At 40.2% G+C, this 25131-nt stretch overlaps 1 protein-coding gene across 5 annotated transcripts in view; it reads right to left on the bottom strand.

Annotated features, from left to right (window-relative positions):
- LOC140483809 (bis(5'-adenosyl)-triphosphatase-like) overlaps positions 1-25131 on the bottom strand; it is a 1171574-nt gene that overhangs the window by 1097482 nt on the left and 48961 nt on the right. For 2 of the 5 annotated variants that reach the window (XM_072582437.1, XM_072582434.1), the window contains exon 2: positions 9885-9934. The exons of the other annotated variants lie outside the window; for them this stretch is intronic. The gene's annotated coding sequence lies outside the window, so the exon portion shown is untranslated. The remainder of the gene's footprint in view (positions 1-9884; positions 9935-25131) is intronic. 5 annotated transcript variants of the gene reach the window in all.

Here is a 25131-nt window from a genome sequence, read left to right on the forward strand (position 1 = left end):
CACATATATATATAACATATACTCTTAACATTTAGAATTAAAATGGGATATACAGAACCTAGGCAAAATATGGTCAAATGCACTACAGGTTGCACTTTAAATGGTTGAGCCAATGTCTCTCCGTGCTAAAAAAAATACTGGTAATTCATTCTTGATATTTGCTTCACCAATATTACCACTTGGATTTCTTAATGAAAGTGCTTTGCAGATTCTCTGCTATTTCATAAAAAAATGTAGTGTTATTACAAAGAATAGCAATCTCAGGTGAATGAGAGAACCTTCTGTTGACCAATATGAAATCACATCAATACTGAATGAAGAATCAACTGCCTAAGTAATTACACATTTTCCACTGAAGGAAAGCATTGAATCAAGGTGGGAAGACAATTGTGATGTAAATGCAGGAAATTGCAAAAAAAAGGGTGGAAAACCATTCTGACAATTAACTGATCTTAATTTATTTTTTTTTCACATCTCCCTATTAAATAAACAAGAACATCATCATCTCATGGAAATAGGAGAACATCACAGCACAACATAATTGGTCTACCTTATAACTAGCACATTTCATGATTTCAGAACATCCAAAATGTTTCATACCCAATCAAATAATACAATGCAGTCTCTGCTCTAATATAGGGAAACTCAGAAGCTATGGAAATCAATTTGTTCACAATAGGTTCCAAATGCAGCAATGTGATAAAATATCAGGTATTATGTTTTAGCAATTATGCATTGGGATAAACATTTGACCAAGAGAACTCACCCATATTTGGAGAAGAGTGTAAAGTTTATGATCATTACATCAATCAGAGGGGATATAGAGGATCTCAATTTAACATCCCATATGAATGGCAGCAACTCTGATTGTGCAGCTCACTATCAGCTAATACCTGAAGTATCTGCCCAGAATTTTACCCAAATCCTGGAGTGGAATTTGAGCATACAAACCTATGACACAGACATCCTGTAAACATTTTTATCAGCTATCAGGATCTGGTGAATTCAATACTGTATTCAATCATTTAAGAAGTCATAGCCCTAACCCTACCAACACACCAATTCAAGTTTTAACTCTGATTTATAAAAAATAGCAGGCTGTCAACTCTATTAGTATTGACTGGGGAACAATTGTAACAATATTTTTATTAAATTCAGAAAAAAAAGTGAAACACAAATGTCACAATTTTTCAAGGAAAAGAATGATGCAAGAAGTTTAGAAACATACTTCATTCCTTTCAAGGTTTTCTTAAAAGCAGCGAGTCCTTAGCGTTACTGGAGAATGTCCTGGAGGCAGATTCAATTGTAGAATTGGGTCGTTATGTGAAAAAAAGAAACTTTCAGTGTTAAAGGGAAAAGGCAGGTGGGACAATGCCAACTGCATTTATGGACAGCCTCACATGCACAATGAGCCAAATTATCTCATTATAAGCTGTAGCCATTCATTGGAAAGGGAAAAGCATGTATTGAAATAGCAGATTTCATGCCTTCAAGATATTCCAACCACCTTACGGTCAAAATTAGTCAGCAAAAATCTGGGCAGATATCCCATTATGACAATAGGACATAATGACTATGAGTTGTCTTCACAGCCTTCTTTGACAATGAGCTCTGCAGATTCACCCACCCTCAGGTTGAAGAAATTCCTCCTCATCTCAGTCCTAAAGAGTTGTCTCTTCATTCTGAGGCTGTGCCGTCACATCCTAGTTTCTCCTACTAATGGAAACATCTCCACATTCACTCTATCCCAGGCTCCTCAGTATTCTGTAGGTTTCAAAGACATTCCCTTCATCATTCTAAGCTCAATCAAGCACAGACCCAGAGTTCTGAACCATTCCTCATTTAACAAGTCTTTCACTCTGGGATCATTCATTAAACCTCCTTATGACACCCTTCAACATCAGTATGTCCTTCCTTAGATACAAGCCCCAAAACTGTTCACAATATTACAAATGCGGTCTGATGAGAGCTTTTTACAGTCTCAGCAGTACATCTTGCTCGTATTCCAGCCCTTCTCTTCTAACCTTCTCGAAATGAATGCTAACATTGTATTTATCTTCGTAACTGGGAACTGAACTTGCATGTTAACCACAGGAGCATCACGAACTAGGATTCTTAAATCCATTTGTGCTTCAGATTTCTGAAACTTTTACAATTTAGAAAACAGTCTACGCCTTCCTTACAAAGTGTATAACCTCACCAGTTTCCCACATTGTATTCCATCTGCCACTTCTTTGCCTACATCCCTAGCCTATTCCAATTCTTCTGCAGCCTTCCTCTCTCCGCACATAATCTGCCCCTCTTTGTGTCAAATAACACTATCTTTGTGTCATTTGCAATCTTAGCAACAACGCTCTCAGTTCCACTATCCAGATCGTTCATGTATAACATGTATAGTTGAGGTCCCAATACTGACTCCTGCGGAACTATTCTGGGGTCAATGGCTGCCATCCTGGAACAAACCTCGTTTTCTCTGCTTGCAGCCTTCTGTCTCTACCAGTATCTTGCCTTTAAAACCACAAGCTCTTACTTTATTTAGCAGCTTTCTTGTCAAAGACTTTCTGAAAATCCAAATCATATCCACTGGGTCTCCTTTGTCTAACTTGCTCATCAAAGGGTTTTAACAGATTTGTCAGGCATGACCTCCCTTTGATGAAGCTGTGCTGACTCAGCCCTATTTTACTATGCATATCTAAGCACTCGCAATCTCATCCTTAATAATGGATTCTGAAATCTGACCAATGACCAAGCTCAGGCTAACTGGCATATAATTTCCCGTCTTCTGCCTCCCTCCTTCAGTAAACATGGCAGCATTGAGGCCAGTAACCCAATTTTTCATGATCCTGCCACCATCCTCGTTATGTGTAGTAACTGGACCCAGGTTCCCCACTTTAGTCAGAATCCAATTCCTGTTAACATCTCTAACATGCAATAGCACCTCTGTGTTACATTCAAGTGTCAGCTGAGATTAATAGGGCTTGAAGTCACAAGCTCCTGACTCAGGCAATAGCTAATCTGACATTTGATTTCTTGTTTTTATATCATTAACACTGCAATATTGTAGTGAGAGAAAGCCTGACAAGTATATATTTGCTACAATCTGAAAGTACCTCTATAGCATGTGCTCAACCTTTTCAATGTCAATCCTTTGCCAGCACAGCAGACAGGAGCCAACAGAATTTTGGTTAACAAGTGATAATAGTTCACTGGAGGGACAGGAGCCCTGATGCAATACACAGAATCTGAAATTGAAATGCCAATTTGAGAAGACAGATGGTCTTTTTCTCAATAATCTTACTGTTCAACACAACTAAGAGTTACAGTCTGCATCTCCAGAACACCCATACATCCTTTAAAAATATGTTGACTTTATCAAATCCATACTTTGCTATATTCCCAGACTGATTATTACATATTTTTCTTACAATTTTAAACCTATACAATTACAAAATAACATTTTTTAAAAATTAAATTCCCTGAATATTAAACTGAGTAAACGACTACTATATCAATACATTAGTACCATTTTCGTAAATACAATACTTGCACCAGCACATCATAGATAAAAATAAAATTCTGAAGTACTCCAAAATGCTAAACTAATTACAAGAACAAGTAACAGATACAAACTCACACAGTTCACATCCTATAAAGCACTAAATTACAGCATTCTATCCCAGTGCTCGATGTTAATTGTGCTGACAGACTTTGACAAGAGGAGACAAAGACTTAGTGCACAAGTGGTGGATCAGTGAAGAAATGGTGACCATATTTTGTCTCTTTTCTTCCATTTCCTATTGTTTTGTTCCTTTTAAAATCCAGTTCATGTTTGATATCATGCAGTTTTCAGGAAAGATAAAATGCCTGTTAATTCAACTGGTGTACTCTGAATAGATGCTACTTGGTGAGACCAGCATTTTGTGTTTTCATTTTGGATTTCCAGAATTTGCAAGGTTACTTTTTTAGTGCTACTGGGAGAGTTTAAACTAACTCAGCTGGAGTGTGGAGGTAAAAACAATGACTGCAGATGCTGGAAACCAGATTCTGGATTAGTGGTGCTGGAAGAGCACAGCAGTTCAGGCAGCATCCAAGTAGCTTCGAAATTGACGTTTCGGGCAAAAGCCCTTCACACTAATCCAGAATGGAGTGTGGAGGTAACATCAAAGAGGAATACGAAGGTGTACATAATAATGGGATAGATTGGTAGCATGAGAATAATGAATACTAAATTATTAGACAGAATCAGAATAAAGAAGAAAGCAAAAGAAACAGTTGAAATGGGGGTTATTATGCATGTACATGAATGCATGTTTATTAAATAAATTGCTGAGTTGCCGGTGGAGACAGTTTTTTTCATTCTTTGCTGGGTAACCTTGTCCTTGGTAAAGCCAGCATTTTTTGCCCATCCCTAATTACCTTTGAAATAAGAGGCTTATTGAGCTATTTCTGAAGATAGTTAACATTACTGAGTTCAGAGCCACATCCTCAGGTTAGGATAGCAGATTTCCTTCCCTCAAAGGACATTAATAATTGCGTTAGGTTTTTACAACAATAGTTTATGGCACTATTACTGAGAGCAGCTTTATTTTGTAGATTCATTATTCATTTAATTTAAATTCCACCAGCTGTCATGGTGGGATTTGAACCTGTGTCCCAGAGAATTAGTCTGAGCTTCTGGATTAGTAATCAACTGACAATGACACTATGTCACCATCTCATTTAATTGTCAAATTGAAATGTGATGCTGTGGCCATCACAAAGACTCAGTTGAAAGGAGACAGAACTAGGCGTTAAATATTGCTTGATACAAGTTCAGAAAAGATAACAAAGGAACAAGAGGAGAGGGGTGGCAGTGCTGATTAAGGAGGGTATTACCACGCTGAAAAAAAGGTGTCTCAAAAGGGTCAATGACAGAAACAATTTAGCTGGAGCTAAGGGACTGAAAAAACAGCAATTGCATTGTTCAATGTAGTCTATACGGCACCAAAAATTGAATTGAATGTGGAGGAACAAACCTGCAAGGAAATTATAGAGAGGTGCAAAAAGTGTAGAGTAGTTATCAGTCGGGATTTATAATGGTGCACGGTCATTGTGCAGAGAGGAGAAAGAGATCCTGCGCGTGTTCAGGAAAATTTTCTGCTGTAATAGGTTTCTTGCATGATGAGAAAGTGGGCATGCAAGACTGATTTTTGGGTTTGAGATGTAGAACATAGAATATAGAACAATACATCGCAGAATAGGCTCTTCAGCCCTCAATGTTGCGCCAACCTGTGAACTATTGTCGGCTCGTCCCCCTACACACTATCCGATCATCATCATCATCATCATCATCCAAGTGCTTATCCGAGGATTGTTTAGATCTCCCTAATGTGGCTGAGCTAACTACATTGGCAGGTAGGGCATTCCATGCCCTTACTACGCTGAGGAAAGGACCTGCCTCTGACATCTGTCTTAAATCTATCATCCCTCAATTTGTAGTTATGTCCCCTCGTACAAGCTAACGTCATTATCGTAGGAAAAAGACTTTCACTGTCTACCCTATCTAATCCTCTGATCATCTTGTATGTCTCTATCAAATCTCCTCTTAGCCTTCTTCTTTCCGATGAGAACAGACCCAAGTCTCTCAGACTTTCCTCATAAGACCTTCCCTCCAGACCAGGCAACATCCAGGTAAATCTATTCTGCAACTTTTCCAATGCTTCCGCATCCTTCCAGAAATATGGTGACCCAAACTGTACACAATATTCCAAGTGTGGCCGCACTTGCATTTTGTATACTTGCAGCATGATATTGCGGCTCCAGAACTCAATCCCTCTACCAATGAAACCTAACACACCGTATGCCTTTTTAACAGCACTATCCCCCATCTGGGTGGCAACTTTCAGGGATCTATGTACATGGACTCCAAGATCGTTCTGCACATCCACACTACCAAGAATCTTTCCACTGAACCAGTACTCTGCCTTTCTGTTATTCTTCCCAAAGTGCATCCCAAAGATGACTTGACAAAATTGACAAGTAGATTAAATGTCAGAGAAGACTATATCCTATTTAGGGGATAAGAAGGGGGTAAGAATAGACCTGGGACAAATAATTTGGCACCAAAGGGTGACAGGAAAAACAGTCAGAAATCACATGACACGAGGTTATAGTCCAACAGGTTTATTTGAAATCACAAGCTTTAGGAGTGTAACCCCTTTAGGAGTGAAGTAAGAGAGAAACACACAGAACACAGAATGTATGGGCAGAGTGATCAAGGGCAAAGAGATCACAAGATCATACAAATGGTGTGAGTGCAGTGTCAAATAATAAGTCTCTGCAGGTGACCAAGTGTGTAAGACAGTGAGAGTATCAATAGCTGAATAACAATTGAAGGGATGACCTATAATCTGATTAAAATGAGGCAAAAGGATATGACAAAAAAAACTTAAAAATAAAGTGGTGCTGGAGACAAACCAAGTGACTGGAATAACATGGAACATAAACAGAAGCTGTTGGAAAAGCCCAGCAGGTCCAGCAGCATCTGTGAAGAAAAACCAAAGGGTCACCGGACCTGAAATGTTAACTCTGATTTTTCTTCACAGATGCTGCTAGACCTGCTGAGCACCCCAACCCCCAGCAACCCCTACCTCTATAACCTGCACCACAATGTTCTGTATCTGTAAAATCTTCCTTATTCTCTTGGTTTGACACCATGACCTTGATAAATTATTACAATATCTCTACCTTAATTTCTTTGTACAATTTTGGATTACTTCTTTGGTTAGAGCCTCAGCATATGCCTCTTATACCAATCATGTTATAACATCCTGGTAAATATCCTCTGACCACCTCCCCCGCGCCCCATCCCACCACTCTCTAGCTTAATAATATCCTTCCCGTAACTGGGAGACCAGAACTGGACACAGTACTCCCAAGATGCCTCACCGATATCTTGAACAATTTCAACATGACTTCCCAACTCCTATATTCAAAGGATTGAGCAATGAACGCATACATGCTAAATGCCTTTTTAACCAACTTGTCTACATGTGATGCAAACTTCAAATAATCATGTACCTGAACTCCTAGGTCCCTCTGTTCTACAGCACTACCTAATGCCCTATCATTAATTGTATAGGTTCTGCCCTGTTTGTTGTACTATTTGTACCCAAATTTTTGCATGCTTTTCCTGTTGGCACTTGACGTCAACCTGGGCCTCTTGGAGACACTTGAAATGCCCGGTAACTTTTGTAGATGGTTCTCCTCTGGGTTGTATTGTTCTGGGTTTGAAGTTTGCACAAGTTGGTGGGGAGACAATGTTCTTTTGGGAGGTCTTTAAAAACAAATTAGATCTACTCTAATCTAATTTGTTTTTAAAGACCTCCCAAAAGAACATTGTCTCCCCACCAACTTGTGCAAACTTTAAACCCAGACAATACAACCCAGAGGAGAACCATCTACAGAAGTTACCAGGCATTTCAAGTGTCTCCAAGAGGCCCAGGTTGACGTCAAGTGCCAAATGGAAAAGCATGCAAAACTTTGGGTATTCCACCTGCACACCTCTTCCAATACTACCTACCCAACTTCCAGCAGAACTTGTGGATCTAGTATTGTCCGGCTGCTCGTTGGATGCTGCCTGAACTGCTGTGCTCTCCCAGCACCACTAATCCAGTATTGTCCGGTATTGTCTACTTACCTGCTCACAACACCAGAGAGAAGAAAATTATCCTCAATCCCAAGAAATTGCCTAAGAATCATTACCTTGACTAAAGTTTAAGGTAGCTGACTAGCACAACAATATTTCAGCGTATATCATCCACTGCTTTTTCTTCACTCGGAATATAAGCAAAGCTAGTACAGCCTGGCAAAGTTACAAAACAGGGCTACTTGCATGCCAAACAGAATAAGCAACAAGTGATATGCAGAGATAAGTGATTCCACAACAAACAGATCTGATCCATGTTCTGCAGTCCTGTTTGCTAATGACTGCACAATTTTCAACATCATTCATGACTCCTCAGACACTGATGTAGCCCATGCCCAAAATGTGGACAATGTCCAGGCTTGGGCTGACAAGAGGCAAGTAACATTCACATGATATAAATGCCAGGTTTGCAAGAGACAGTGTAGCCATTGCCCTGGACATTCACTAGCATCACCATCACCAAATTCTCTGCTATCAACATCCTGGGAGTTATCATTGACTAGAAACTGAACTGGACTAGTCATTTAAGGACTGTGGTTACAAGAGCAGACCAGACGCTAGAAATCTGGCAGCAATTAACTCACTTCCTCACTCCCCAAAGCCTGTCCATCATCTACAAAGGTACAAGTCAGTAGTATAATGGATTTAGGAGAACAAATCCAACTTCAGCTGCACTCAAAGAAGCTTGACACCATCCAGGACAAAATGGTCCACTCAGCAGGAGCAGTGGACACTTTGTACAAGATGCACTACAGAAATTCATCAACAATCCTCAGAAAGTGCCATCCAAACACACAACCATCATAATTTAAAAGGACAAGAGAACACCAAAACCTGCATTTTCCCTCCAAGCCACTCACATCCAGACTTGGAAATATATTTCCATTCCTTCATTGTCATTGGATCAAAATCCTGAAATTCCTTGACTAAGAGCATTGTGGGTATACCTATCAAAGTGGACAGCAGTGGTTTAAGAAGGCAATTCACCATCAGCTTCTCAAGGAAACCAGAGATATGTGATAACTGCTGGTCCACAGTGATGTCGTCATCGCACAAATGAATTTTTAAAAAGATAGCATTTTTTGTCCATTGCCAGATGCCTTTAAGAAAGAGATAAAGAGTGAGGCATGTTCTTTAATTTGTTGCAGTCTATGCAATAATTAATTTTAATTAAGTATTTCTTTAAATGTGTTTACAAGTAAATTGGGACTGTTTTATATTATAATTTAAGCATGTAGATGCAATGGTGATGTATGATCTTCCTACATAGTCATAGAGTCACTTGTACCCATGCTTCCCACATAGTGAACACCAGTTTTTGAAGTACAGCATTGTGAAAGGGATCTATAGAAGCCAGACAGATACCCATAAAGAAGAAATAAAGTGACAGGGTCATCAAGGCAACTCTCAGATCATTCTTTTTCACTCGAAGTTTTAAGGAAGAGATCTGGAAACAAATCATGGTATTAATAAAATTGTGTGACAATGATGAGCTGAGGTTTTGAAGCCCAAAATCATCAAAGCACAAAATGTGACCTTTCCCACCACAATTCTGTGCAATGTTTTCAGTGTACACTACCCACTTTTTCTGTACATAACATCAACTAGCTGCTTACAGTGGAGCATGTTATTCTTGAACTTTCTGAACCTACTATATTCTAGTTATGAAATGTCAAGAAATGTCAGTTCTAGCTAAAATGGCCTCCATAGTTAATATTTTAAGAGAAGATATTATTAGACCAATGAGTACAAGAGAAATGGGATTAATTGCAAACTTCTGCTAACGAGGCGGAATAGACATGGCAAGTTGAATGGTCTCCTTCTGTGCTGTATTCTAAGATTTCAACCATTCTAAGATTCTAATAATACCTTACTGAGAAGAAGTGATATATTTACTGTTAACAAGTTGAATCACATTATTGAATATTAAATTTACTGCTATAATCAGTAACAAAGATGTGAATACATGACTGGTAATTTAGTAAGTTGGAATCAGACCGTTTTATTAGAAGTTATCTCTATTCTAATCACTTGTACTGTTGAACACAGCTTGGCACTCTTATCGTGCGAAAATAGACAGGCATTTAGACCTTCCTGACTCACATCTCTTTAATCAAAATATACTGATCCCAGAATGAGAGAAAATCAATACTGCAAAACAACGTTATTGTCAACCTAAAGCAATAGGTATTCTTACCCTTACAGAAATGCTCTCAATGGATCCAAGTTGCTCAGAGCACTCAATAACTGAAAGTAAAAGAAAACAGACATTGTACTTCACATATTATAGACACATGTTCCACATGCTGAAGGAAATTAATACACCTGTTGAATAAGAGCAGGGTAGAGGCTGGATATTAAGCAAAGAGTAACTCATTTTTTGTTTCTCCAAAATCTTTCCAATACCTACAAGATGCAAGGCAGGAGTGTGAAAAGATATTTGTTCCCTACCTGGTAAATGTAGCTCCAACAATATTCAAGCAGTTCAACATTAGGATGAAGCAGTTCACTTAATTGGCACTTCATCCATCATTTTAAACATCTATCCCTTCCACCATGATGCCTTGTGGCTTCAAACTCTGCACCACTTACAAGATGTACTGCAGTGACTTGCCACGGCTCCTTTGTCAGCACCTTCTAAACTCTCAACCTTCACCACCTAGAAGAACAAGCTCTGCAAGCACATGGTAACATCTGCACCAGCAAGTTTTCTTCCAAGTCAAAAACCACCATGTCTTAGAAATATATCACCATTCTTTATTAATGCTAGTTCAGGGGATTAGAACTCCCTCCCTAACAGTGGTTTGAGTATTACAACATCACAGAGACTTTAGTAGTTCAAGAAAATGTCTCATCGTCACTGCCTCAAAGATAACTTCAATAAGTCAGCACTATCCATATTCCATCAACAAATAAAAGAAATCAACATAATTAATGAAAGTGCAATAGTGCATTTAAAATAGTCATGCATTATTCTCAGTCTTTGAGCCCCATGCTTAATACAGTGCATTATAGACATTAAAAATTCCCAACAATATGCTTGGAAAAACAACCCAAAGTGTTTCCAGGAACATAAAAAGACAAAAATTAACTTATAAGGAGGAAATACTCAAATGGAGGAACAATAGACCTTCTCATCCAACAGGCTGTGGGGCATTGTAACAAAGGGAATTGGAAGCATGTACAAATATGTTTTTTCTTTAACTCCTGGGTTGAATCTTAGAGGCTGGCAGAGGTTGCTTTGAGTGCAAGGAGGGTCAGTATTAAAACCCCAAAAAGTGCTGCTGTGTTTATAATCCTGTCCACTTTTGGATTTAATTCTGGTGAGTTCCTCCTGAAGTCAGGTCAAGTCAGTCATCAAAATATTTGAATCTGCAATTAAATCAAGCTAATCCAGTTTATACACACTCAGCAGATGGATTTCCCGAGCTGTGTGGAATTTGCCAGGGTCAGTCACATGACAGCCCATCGGAAAGGTTTGTTCAGTGGAACTGACAAGCTGGAAAACCTTCCACGGAATAAATTGAATAGTAGTAGATCTGATTAAATGAAAGGCTGGTTCTCTCACTCTCTTCTGAGAATGCGCTCTTATTACTTAACAGGTCATTTCACCTGTCTTTGACTGCGCAGACATTAAGTATGTAATGAAAAAGAAACAAAATAACTGCAGGTGCTTTAAATCAGAAACAAAAATTGAAATTGCTCAGAAAAGCTGAGAGGTTCTGGCAACATCTGTGGGAAAAAAAGAGTTAACATTTCAGGTCGATTGACCCTTCCTTAGAACCATGAGACCATAAGGCACAGGAGTTGAAATTAGGCCATTTGGCCCATCAAATCTGCTCCACCAATTCAATCATGGCTGATAGGTTATTCTACCCCATTTTCCTGCTCTTTTCCCTGTAACCTTTGATCCCCTTGGAAATGAAGAACTTATCTATCTCTGTTTTAAATATTCTCAATGACCTGGCTTCGACAGCCTTCTGTGGCAGTGAATTGCACAGATTCACCACTCTCTGGCTGCTGAAGATGTTTCTCCTTATCTCCGTTCTAAAGGGTCTTCTCTTTACTCAAAGGCTGTGTTCTTGGGTCCTCATCTCTCCTGCCAATGGAAATATCTTCCCAACATTCACTCTGTCCAGGTCATTCAGTATTCTGTAAGTTTCAATCAGACTCCCCCCTATACCCACTCCACTCCCCCACAACCCCACCCCCCCATCCTTCTAAACTCCATTAAGTATAGTCCCAGAATCCTCAAATATTCCTCGTAGAGTCAGCCTTTCATTACTGGAATTATTCCAGTGAAATTCCTCTGGACCCGCTCCAGGGCCAGTTCATCCTTCCTAGGGTGTAGGGCCCAAAATTGCTCACAATACTCTGAATGTTATCTGAACAGAGACTTATAAAGCCTCAGAAGTACATCCTTGCTTCTATATTCTAGTCCTCTCAAAATAAATGCCATTACTGCATTTGCCTTCCTAATTACTGACTCAACCTGCAGGTCTACCTGAAACAAAACCTGGACGAGGACTCCCAAGTCCCTTTGCCCTTCAGATTTCTGAATATTTTTCCCCATTTAGAAAATAGTCCATGCCTTGATTCTTCCTAGCAAAGTGCATGACTTCACACTTGCCCATATTATATCTCATCTGCCACTTGTTTGCTCACTCTCTTAATCTGTCTAAATCTTTCTACAGCCTCCCTGTCTCTTCAATACTACCTGCCCCTCCATCTATCTTTGCATCATCTACAAACTTAGTCAGAATGCCTGCAGTTCTTTCATCCAAGTCATTAATGTATAAAGTGAAAAGTTGTGGGGAAACACTGACCCTTGTGGAACATCACTAATTGCTGGCTTCCATCCTGAGAAGGACCCTTTTATCCCCAGTCTCTGCGTTCTGCTAGACAGCCAATCTTCTATTCGGGCTAGTACCTTGCCTGTAACACCACGGGCCCTTACTTTACTCAGCAGCCTCTTGTGTGGCGCCTTATCAATGGCCTTCTGGAAAGCCAGGTGGATAACTCCATTGGCTCTCTTTGGTCTTACCTGCTCATTACCTCCTCAAGGAATTGCAATAGATTTGTCAGGCATGACCTCGCTTGTTGAAACCATGCTGATTTTGGCCTATTTTACCATGCACTTTCATGTATTCAGAAATCTTATCCTTCACAATGGACTCTAAAATCTCATCAACGACAGAGGTCAAGCTGATTGATCTATACTTTCTTGTCTTTTGCCTTACTCCCCTCTTTAAGGCGGCGGGGGGGGGGGTTACATTAGTGATTTAAAATTAGAACAGCTTTGTACTTCCTTGCTGTCAAATCTGGGAACAGCTCCCACAACTTTACCTTGGACTTTAGTGAAGAACAAAAGGAGCAGCACCATTAACAGCACCAAGAGTACCGACAGCAACAACAGAACCAGCTCATTCTCCTCAGTTAAATACAAGACCAGTCAGAAAAGATGGATATAAAGGTCCAGCTCAAAGAGGTAGGACTTCCAGCTCAGGGTTTCAGAGCAGTGGATCAATTTTCTTGTTAGATCTGAGCATCAGTGCCTCAGGAGGCTCAAGCTTTCACAGCTGGTCAGTGCTGTTAACTACAGCCTTCTGAAGCAATACTTTATTCCCTTGTGGAGCATAGGCATGCATTGGTAGCCACAAAACTGTCAATCACTGAATGGCCCAGCTTACCAAGTTCCCTGCCTCTCTCTGGAACTGTGTTCTCTGCTTTCTGTATCTTCAGGATGTAAAATAAAGGCAGGCATGAGAAATGAATTGTATGTACAGCAGGGAAGGACAACATTTGTGGGGTATAAGTAAGAGGATGACAAAGTGTTGGTTGCTCAAATAGAGAAATGAGAAGATGCCTTGTGTTAGCCTGAGGAGTGTTGTGCAGAGAGGTTTTGGAAAGTCAGGATGTGGAGCTTGGAATTTGCAAGTGTAACACCATGTGCCTTCCTGCCTTTCAGGATCCTTAATCTCTTGGATAAAGTCACAAAGTCTGTGAGACCACAATGCTGTTGCTCATTTCCTCAGCCGCTCTATGTCAGCCTGCATAAATTCTTCCTCCTCACAAGTGGAAACATTACTTCACTTCAGTCCCTCAAATCCTGCAACAGCATCTCTGGATGACTGTCAGAGATGCAGAAAGGAGGTGGGAATGTAGGGGTAGGGAGTGGAAACATTCCTAAGTCTGCCTTCAATACTTAGGTTAAGTGAGTGAGCAAACACCTAGTGAATTGAGCATAATGTTGGAAAGTGTAAAATTGAACATTTTGGCAGAAAGAATAAAATGCTTTCATTTAAATAGTAAGATTTTGCAGAGGGATCATGGTGTCTTCATGCATGGATCACTAAATGTTGTTATGCAGGTACAGGAAGTAATTAGGAAAGCTAATAAAATGGTCTCATTATTGCAAGTGGAAAGTAATACCAAAATAAGGAAGTTATGCTTCAATTTTAAATTACACAGGCACCAGTGAGACCATATCTGGAGTACTAGGTACAGTATTCATAACCTTATTTAAGGAAGGACGTAAAATGTATCAGAAGCCGTTTAGCGAAGATTTACCTGGAATGAGAAGATTGTCTTATGTGGAAGGTTTGGACAGAATAATCTTGTATTGGGTAGAGTCTTAAGAGGTGGCTTAATTGGATCCTGAGGGCTCTTGACAGGGCAGACATGGAGAGGATGTTGCCTCTTTTGGGAGAATCGAGAACTTGGGGTCACTTAAAAATTAGGAGTTGCAAATTTGAAACTAAGATGAGATGAAACTTTTTCTCTCAGAGGGTCGTGAATCTTTCAAGCCTTCTTCTTGTAAACGTGGTGGAAGTGTAGTCCCTGAATATTGTGAGGCAAAGATATTTTTGTTAAGCACGGAATGAAAGATTTTCAAGGGTAAGTGAGAATTTAGATTTACAGTTACAACTAGATCATGGCTGATCTAATTGTAATCTCAAACCTCACAGCAGAACAAGCTCCTTGCTTGTATGTCTGTATGTACCCGTAGTTGCAGAAGCATCAGGAAGCAATTAATCTTTTGTCATTCTGATTTCTGCCAGGGCTTCTCTAATTCTGCCAGTCCCCATCACAGATCAGGAAGATCTGTAGGAGGATATCCATATCAGAACCGAGTAGAGATGAGTGTTAAAACCAGCTTCAGGTACAAACATGTTGCCAATGTGATTCCCCCTGCACTCTCCTGCTAGTCTTTTTCCAAGGGTGATGACGTAAGCTTGTAAGAGGGGGCATAACTACAACTTGAGGGGTGATAGATTTAAGACAGATGTCAGAGGCAGGTTCTTTACTCAGAGAGTGGAAAGAGCATGGAATGCTCGACCTGCCAATACAGTTAACTCAGCCACATTAGGAAGATTTAAACAATCCTTGGATAAGCACATGGATGATGATGGGATTGTGTAGGGGGACGAGCTAAGAATAGTTCACAGGTCAACGCAACATTGAGGGTCAAAGACCCTGTTCTGCGCTGCAATGTTCTATGTTCTACATGCATTTTTTGGAATGCTAAACTTCTACCAAATGTTAGGATGCTTGGCTGATATTTCTTCCATTATATGGTGAGAAGACTGATGTCATTGCTAGTCATCAAGATTCAATTATGGTTTAAATGGGAAGGAAATTATTATCTGAAGAGGAAACATGAGTACAAAGAAAGGATGGGGTATCTCGAGCTGGCATAATCACAAGGAGATGAATGTTCTCTTTATCTGATGTAACCATGATTCTTTGGTTCCCTTTCTCGAACTAAATTATATCAGATCATATCGAAGTGCAGCATCCCATTTGACCCTGAACTAAGTTTTTGAAGCAATATGGAATTTGCGCTGGGGACACAAGACAGTATCTTCAGCCTTCCCAATATTTAACTGCCAAAATGTTCATATGCCCAATAAGATATTTGGCAATTTGGCAAAAGTGATTGAGTCAAAAGAAGTGATGGTGAGACAGAGCTGAGAGTCATTAGCATACAGGTGAACAATAATGTAGTCATTTCAGGTAATGTCACTGAGGGACAGCAGATTTGAGAAACAGGAGACTGCCAAGGATAAATCCTTCAGTGTGCGGATTATATCTGCAATAAATGCTGTTGGTTGCAAATCTTATCAGATTGAATGGATTGGTTGGAAGACAATTAGAAGCAATGAGGAATTTGCAACAGCAACAGTATATGATGGATGGCAGTTATAGGAAAGGGGGAAAATCTCAGATACAGTCACATAGATGGGTTAACTCCAGGAAAGGTGAGAGAGGTAGGCAACCAGTGCAAGAGCCTTCTGTGGCTCTACCCATTTCAAACATGTATGTTGTTTTGGAAAATGTAGGGGGTGATGGATTCAGCCAAGTTTCTGGTATTGAGACTTGCTCTAATGCAATGAGGGGTACGTCGGGTTCAAAGAGATCAATTGTGTTAGGGGACTCTCTAGTCCAAGGTATAGACAGACGTTTCTGTGACCAGCAGCAAGAAATCAGAATGATATGTTGCTTTCCTTGTGCCAGGATCAAGGATGTCTCAAAGAGGGTGCAGAATGTTCTTAAGGGGGAGAGGGGCCAGCAAGAGGTCATTGTCCATATTGGAACCAACGACATAGGAAGGGAAAAGGTTGAGATTCTGAAGGGAGATTAGAGAGAGTTAGGCAGGCATTTCAAAAGGAGGTCCTCAAGAGTAGTAACATCTGTATTACTCCTGGTGCTACGAGCTAGTGAGGGCAGGAATAGGAAGACAGAGCAGATGAATACATGGCTGAGGAGCTGGTGTATGGGAGAAGGATTCACATTTTTGAACCATTGGAATCTCTTTTGGGGTAAAAGTGACCTGTACAAGAAGGATGGATTGCGCCTAACTTGGAAGGGGACTAATATACTGGCAGGGAGATTTGCTAGAGCTGCTCGGGAGGATTTAAACTAGTAAGGTGGTGGTGGGGAACCCAGGGAGATAGTGAGGAAAGAGATCAATCTGAGACGGGTACAGTTGAGAACAGAAGAGAGTCAAGTAGTCAGGGCAGGCAGGGATAAGGTACGACTAATAAATTAAACTGCATTTATTACAATGCAAGGGGCCTAACAGGAAAAGCAGATAAATTCATGGCATAGTGAGGAACATGGGACTGGGATATCATAGCAATTACAGAAACATGGCTCAAGGATGGGCAGGACTGGCAGCTTAATGTTCCAGGATACAAATGCTACAGGAAGGATAGAAAGGGAGGAAAGAGAGGAGGGGGGGGTGGCGTTTTTGATAGGGGATAGCATTACAGTTGTGCTCAGGGAGGATATTCCCAGAAATACATCCAGGGAAGTTATTTCGGTAGAACTGAGAAATAAGAAAGGGATGATCACCTTATTGGGATTGTATTATAGACCCCCCTAATAGTCAGCGGGAAATTGAGAAACAAACTTGTAAGGAGATCTCAGCTACCTGTAAGAATAATAGGGTGGTTATGGTAGAGGATTTTAACTTTCCAAACATAGACTGGGACTGCCATAGTGTTAAAGGTTTAGATGGAGAGGAATTTGTTAAGTGCGTACAAGAAAATTTTCTGATTCAGTACGTGGATGTACCTACTAGAGAAAGTGCAAAACTAGACCTACTCTTGGGAAATAAGGTAGGGCAGGTGACTGAGGTATCAGTGGGGGAACACTTTGGGGCCAGCGACCATAATTCTATTAGATTTAAAATAGTGATGGAAAAGGATAGACCAGATCTAAAAGTTGAAGTTCTAAATTGGAGAAAGGCCAATTTTGACGGTATTAGGCAAGAACTTTCGAAAGCTGATTGGGGGCTGATGTTCGCAGGTAAAGGGATGGCTGGAAAATGGGAATCCTTCAGAAATGAGATAATGAGAATCCAGAGAAAGTATATTCCTGTTAGGGTGAAAGGAAAGGCTGATAGGTATAGGGAATGCGGGATGACTAAAGAAATTGAGGGTTTGGTTAAGAAAAAGAAGGAAGCATAAGTCAGGTATAGACAGGCTAGATCGAGTGAATCCTTAGAAGAGTATAAAGGCAGTAGGAATATATTTAAGAGGGAAATCAGGACGGCAAAAAGAGGTCATGAAATAGCTTTGGCAAATTGAGTTAAGGGAAATCCAAAGGGTTTTTACAAATACATTAAGGACAAAAGGGTAACTGGGGAGAGAATAGGGTCCCTCAAAGATCAGCAAGGCAGCCTTTGTGTGGAGCCGCAGAAAATGGGGGAGATACTAAACGAGTATTTTGCATCAGTATTTACTATGGAAAAGGATACGGAACGATAGAAAGTAGTGAAATAGATGGTGACACCTTGCAAAATGTCCATATTGCAGAGGAGGAAGTGCTGGATATCTTGAAACACATATCTTGGGGCAGCATGGTGGCACAGCGGTTAGCACTGCTGCCTCACAGCGCCAGAGACCCGGTTCAATTCCCGCCTCAGGCGACTCACTGTGTGGAGTTTGCACATTCTCCCAGTGTCTGCGTGGGTTTCCTCCGGGTGCAGGTTAGGGGAATTGGCCTTGCTAAATTGCCCGTAGTGTTAGGTGAAGGGATAAATGTAGAGGGATGGGTCTGGGTGGGTTGCGCTTCGGCGGATCGGTGTGGACCTGTTGGGCCGAAGGGCCTGTTTCCACACTGAGCAATCTAAGTAATCTAAAATCTAAATCTAAACAAAGGTAAATATATCCCCAGAACCTGATCAGGTGTACCCTGTGGGAAGCTAGAGAAGTGATTGCTGGGCCTCTTGCTGAGATATTTGTATCATCGATCGTCACAGGTGAGGTGTCGGAAGACTGGAGGTTGGCTAATGTGGTGCCACTCTTTAAGAAGGGTAGTATGGACAAGCCAGGGAATGATAGACCAGTGATCCTGACGTCGGTGGTCATTTACATAAATATTTGGATGCAAGCATAAGAGGTACAGTTAGTAAGTTTGCAGATGACACCAAAATTGGAGGTGTAGTGGACAGCGAAGAAGGTTACCGCAGATTACAATAGGATCTTGATCAGATGGGCCAATGGGCCAAGAAGTGGCAGATGGAGTTTAATTCAGATAAATACGAGGTGCTGCATTTTGGGAAAGCAAATCTTAGCAGGACTTGTACACTTAATGGTAAGGTCCTAGGTAGTGTTGCTGAACAAAGAGACCTTGGAGTGCAGGTTAGCTCCTTGAAAGTGGATAGGATAGTGAAGAAGGAGTTTGGTATGCTTTCTTTTATTGGCCAAAGTATTGAGTACAGGTTTTGGGAGGTCATGTTGCAATTGTACAGGACATTGGTTAGGCCGCTGTTGGAATATTTCATGCAATTCTGGTCTCCTTCCTATCGGAAAGATGTTATGAAACTTAAAAGGGTTCAGAAAAGATTTACAAGCATGTTGCCAGGGTTGGAGGATTTGAGCTATGGGGAGAGGCTGAACAGGCTGGGGCTGTTTTCCCTGGCGCGTCAGAGGCAGAGGGGTGATCTTACAGAGGCTTACAAAATTATAAGGGGCATGGATAGGATAAATAGACAAAGTCTTTTTCCTGGGGCGGGGGAGTCTAGAACTAGAGGGCATAGGTTTAGGGTGAGAGGGGGAAGATAAAAAAGGGACCTAACTGGCAACTTTTCAACGCAGAGGGTGGTATGTGTATGGAATGAGCTGCCGGAGGAAGTGGTGAAGGCTGGTACAATTGCAACATGTAAAAGGCATTTGGATGGGTATGTGAATAGGAAGGGTTAGGAGGGATGTGGGCCAGGTGCTGGCAGGTGGGACTAGATTGGGTTGGGATATCTGGTCAGCATGGCCGAGTTAGCCCGAAGGGTCTGTTTCCATGCTGTACATCTCTATGACTCTATGACACCAGAGGTAGGTCAGAAATGAAAGAGAAGCTATATCAGATGACAACTTAGTTAACTCGATAAACACGGAATGAGGCAAAGACAGTTCTACCAAGCTGAACAGCAGCTGCTTTTTAAGAAGGATAGTTCAGTCCACTTCCAATGGCTGCAGATTGTTCAGCAAAGATGAGGAGGGATAATCTTGGTTGAATACGAGACAATAACTGTATTTAAACAGAGTCCAAGTTCATGCTTTTGAGGAAAGCTTTACTTCAGTTAACCACATTTGAAAGAACCTATTCCCCACCAAAGATACTTTCTAATCAACCTGTCAAGGATGTCATTCCAGACCGCTTGAGCAAGTGGTTATCTTCTTGGTTTAGTCCATTTGGTTTAGGAAGGCACACAATGCTGACAGGGAGGGAGTTCCAAGATTTTGACCTGGTGACAATGCAAGAATGGTGATTAAATTTTCCAAGTAAGGATGGTGAGTGAATTGGGGGACAGCAGACTTCAGGTGGTAGTGTTCCCATGCTTCTGCTGCCCTTGTCCTTTGACATTCTAAAGGCTGTAGCTTTAGAAGCTGTTGTCTCAGGAGCTTTGGTGAAATTCTGCAATGTATCTTCTAAATAGCACCCACTGTTGCTGTTGAATATCAGTGGTGGAGGGAATAAATGTGTTGCCAGTCAAGCAAGTGGTTTCTTTTCTGGATGGTATCAAGCTTCTTGAGTGTTGTTGGAGTTGTCCTCATCCAGGCAAGTGGGGAGAATTCCATCACACCCTTAATTGTGCCTGATAGATGGTGGGCAGACTTTCAGGAGTCAGAAGGTGAGTTACTTGCTGTAAGACTCCTAGCCATGATCTGCTCTTATGACCACTGTATTTTGTGGCTAGTCCAGTTCAGTTTCTGCTCAATAATAAGTTCAGGACATTCACAGTAGGGAACGCATCGATGATATTGAAACTGAATGTCAAAAGGCAACAGTTCGATTCTCTCTTTTTGGAGATGTTCATTTTTGGCATTTGAGAGGTGTGAATGTAGATTGTTACATCAGTTCAAATCTGGATATTTTCTGCATCTTGCTGCATATGAGCACAGACTATTTCAGTATCTGAAGAGTCACAAATTATGTTGAACTGTGCAACCATCAGCAAACATTCCCACATCCGATAAGATTGAGGAATTTTCATTGGTAAAGCATCTGAAGATGGCTGAACCTAAAACATTACTCTTAGGAACTCTTAGAGAGATGTCCTAGAGCTAGGAGTACTGACCTCCATCATCTTTCTTGGTGCAAGCTATGACTCCAACCAGCGGACAGCATTGATTCAAGCCCTTGTGAGGGCTCCTTGATGTCGCACTTAGTCAAATGCAGTCTTTATGCCAAGGGCAATCATTTTCACCTCACCTCTGGAATTCAGCTCTTTTATCCATCTTTGAACTAAGGCTCAAATGAGGTCAGGAACTGAGTGGCCCTTGCAGAATCCGAAGAACTTTTGCCAATGATTTTAAGGGTTTTTGGATACAATTTGTTTCTTAAACACTCAACCTAAGCACACAGTTTCTTTCCTCCAGTATGCCAACCAAAATTCTGCTATACCCAACTTAGGGTCCAACAAACTTTGATTTACTTTCAAACTTGAACAATATTTTCTCCAAATTCTTAGATTTCCTTTCAGGTTCCACTTCCCTGTCAATTTGCATTCCTTCATTTCTTTTTACATTTTTAAATACGTCTTGTCTTTACTTAACTCAAACAATCTGTTAAATAACTTAAGAATCCAATAAATACTGATACTTCCTTCCTGTCTTTGGTTTACATTTTCTCACCCCCTCAACTGTGCTGATTCTATTCACAAGCTTGTTTGCAATGTAACACATTTATAACACCAATTATTTGTGCTCTTTTTTCAAATGGTGACTGATTTGTTCTTCATCTTTCAGCTTTTTCTGTGTTATTTTCAATATTCTGACATTTATTTAAAAATAAATTGTGGGCTTACTAATTAAAATTGTGAATTCAGTACAGTTTTACAGGCTATATTGTACCGTGAGCCTCATTTTCCAGGATTGACATTAAGGCTGCTTTAACATCATACAGAGTTGTCAGAGTCAAAGAACATACATTATTTCCACTAGACCAGGGTAAAATTGATACAAATTACAATGAGAAAGTACACCAGTAACCCAACCCTTACAAATAATAACTGAGTTTAAGTATTGTCTAAGGGGAAAAATATCATATTGTAGAATTCAAAATGTACCAACATTTTATTAAGTAAGATAAAATCTATGATCTTATTTAGATTCAAGAGATACAGGTCATGAGCATGTAATTCTATTCTGCTCCAGACGGGGGAGCAAGAGGCTCCTTTGAAAGATAACCTTGGTTTGCAAACGCGGTGATTTTTGAGCTGACAGCCCAGATTTTCTGCAAAACTGATGGTGTGCTGTCATATATCCGAAAATGGTACAGCAATTTCAGTTGGGGATGTATTGTGACTAAAATCCAAATATTCAAAAATTTCAGAGAATTGTACCACACTAGTGTTAAAACCCGCATCTTGCAATTGATGCATATTGAAATGCATTAAATCACGTGAAGTTGCTTGTTTATGCACTAAAGAACTAAATTCATCGTAGAAAGTTAAGCTTTGTCCATTCTACCATAAATACCTTTTAACAATTCGATACATGCACTTACTATTGTCAACAAGTTGACACTAAAAATTAACAATTATAAATGTGGACTCTCATTCCTCCATAGTTTAATTATTATTGGAATTGCTAAAATATAAAGCTTAAAATATAATTTTCATTTGTCCTGTCTTTTGTTCGCTCTTAATCCAGTTTTAATTCTATTTTTCTCAACGTTAATTGACATTGAATTCACCCACTCTAATTTACATTTCCTTCTCAGTCTTTAAACTGCTCATTTAACAATTCTTCAATCTGAATGGATGGTTTCACTGTTCACTCAGATCACAAATGTCTTGTTTTTCTTACTGTCAAGTTATTAGCTTGCATATTCAGCAATTTGATCCACAAAAACATCTAAACGTGGAAGGGCAAATTGACCTGACAACAGAAGGACTGCTACAGAAAAATTTGTCTGTCATTCAATCTTGTGCTCAAGAGTCTGATGGCAATGAACCACAGAAGCATGGTGAAGAGGTGTTTTCCCTCATGTCCAGGAAGATGCAAACACAATGAATATTAGAAGGAAAATCTCTCCAAGAAAGTCTCTTTGCTTATCATTAAATCCACCAGCTTAAACTTTATTCCAACTATAATGGTACACTGTAGCATAGTGTGTGCTGTCTTCAAGATAAAGTGCAACAACAGTGGTGACCTCTGACAGTATCTTCCAACCTTTCAACATCTGCCAATTAAAAACACAAGGGGAGAAGGCACATGGGAACACCATTACGTCTTATTTCCTTCCAAGTCCCATGCCATCCTGACTTTGCATAAAAACAATGTTCCTTCAGGAATATTATGACCATTTGGAGCTGTGATTCAAAAAATGACAATGGAAGTTCGGAACTCAGTTATGCAACTGAGAACCCACAGGCCTAGGTCAACAGAGCAAAATGTTTTGTTTAACACAGACAGTTTTTACAAAAATACTTCAAGGGCAAGGACTTTGAATACCTTGTTCAACAGTTACATAAGACATTTTTGACAATGGCTTTTAGCAACCTTCTTGAAAATTTAAATGAACCAATGCACTTTTAAAACATATTTATGTCTACCTTTAACAATTTTAGAAGGGACACCTAAGTTCTAAGCTGAAAATGTGTTGCTGAAAAAGCGCAGCAAGTCAGGCAGCATCCAAGTAACAGGAGAATCGACGTTTCGGGCATAAGCCCTTCTTCACCCAAAATGTCGATTCTCTTGTTCCTTGGATGCTGCCTGACCTGCTGCGCTTTTCCAGCAACACATTTTCAGCTCTGATCGCCAGCATCTGCAGTCCTCACTTTCTCCACCTAAGTTCTAACCAAACTGCCATATCAAAAAGGGTACTGCAACTTTCCAAAGGATTCCATTCTTACCGGGTCTAATCTGCACACGCTGTGTTCCCGCATCTGGAGAACAAAATTCAGACATGGACTGGAAACCACTACTGCCTTCTGTGGGAAGTTACCTCTGTGAACAATGTGTGGAAATTGGAACCCTCTTCCAATCCCCATCCTTACCCCTGTGGAAATGTTTGGAGCCACATTTGAGAATGGGACTTCTGGACCTCAGCTTCTATCATGATTTTCACAATCTTCCATTATAATGAAAATTCCAGTTATTCTATTAATCACATCCCTCCATGATCAGCTGTAATTCAGGCTAGTGCAAGAAAGAGTCACTATACAGGCATTCCAGAATGAAAGCTAAAAAGTTCCAAAAACATCTTGGTCAGTATCAGCTCAAATAAAATTAAAATAAGGCATCAAAAAAATTCCTGTGCTTACAGCAGTCTTAATTCTGGATAAAGCAAGCAAAAGACAACAAAAAGCATTTGAGGAATTAATTTCCCCATTGTCTTTATTCAAACCTTCAAACAGAGTAATTTGTTCAGTCTCTGCCACACAGGGAACAAATTTCTTACTAAGAAGTTTAGTATTAAACACTCTCTTTATATCAATATATCTCTTTTCCTAACTTATTTTGTGAAGGTAATTTATTGTTAGGTGAAGTAGGGTCTCAAGTTTGATTGTTGAATCATATAATCCCAGTGAGGCAGCAGTGTAGAGATGTGTTTCACAGAATCATAAAATCCCTACAGTGTAGAAGCAGGCCATTCGACCCATCAAGTCTACACTGACCCTCCAAAGAGCATTCCAATCCCCTCCACCCTATCCCTCTAACCCTGCATTTCCCATGGCTAATCCACCTAGCCTGCTCATCCCTAGACACAACAGCCAATTCGGCATGGCCAATCCACCTAATCTGCACATTTTTGGACTGTGGGGGGAAACCAGAGCACCTGGAGGAAACGCAAGCAGACATGGGGAGAATGTGCAAACTTTACACAGTCACCTGAGGTTAGAATCAAACACAGGACCCTGGTGCTGCGTGGTTGCAATGCTAACTACTTAGCCACCGTGATGCCCCCGCTGTGCTGGGCTAGAGAAATAGAAAAACATCGCTCAGACATCCTATCACTGATCACTTTTGAGAAACTATTTCTGAAAAATGTGGCTGTATGTTAAAGACAGAATTGAGCATTATTGCAACATGACTGCTGATAAAATAAAAAAGCAGTCATTTCTAAGCCAGAGTAGTCCAGCATTATTTCTGTCCAGGCACATTTAAAATTTCATCATAGCAGCTGAAACAATCCACAACATTCTAAAATAACCAAAAACAATCCACAAGAGTTTTTGTTTAAAGTCAATTTGTCCCATCACTATAAAAAAGTAATTCAGGACCTGGATTGGATGCACGTCTTTGCCAAAAACTAATCATTTCTTCCTTGGGCTATGAGCTACTGATTTGCTCCATTTTGCTAAAATCCATCTATTATTTTGTCAGATTTAACATATGAACTAACAGGGACAAAACATTATATGGAGGCAATCAGTAAACAGAAAATAGAACTGAGTTGCGAAAACTCATCCTTGCTTGTTCACACTGAAT

The sequence above is a fragment of the Chiloscyllium punctatum genome, chromosome 12 (genome assembly GCF_047496795.1).
Source record: "Chiloscyllium punctatum isolate Juve2018m chromosome 12, sChiPun1.3, whole genome shotgun sequence".
Lineage (NCBI taxonomy): Eukaryota > Metazoa > Chordata > Chondrichthyes > Orectolobiformes > Hemiscylliidae > Chiloscyllium > Chiloscyllium punctatum.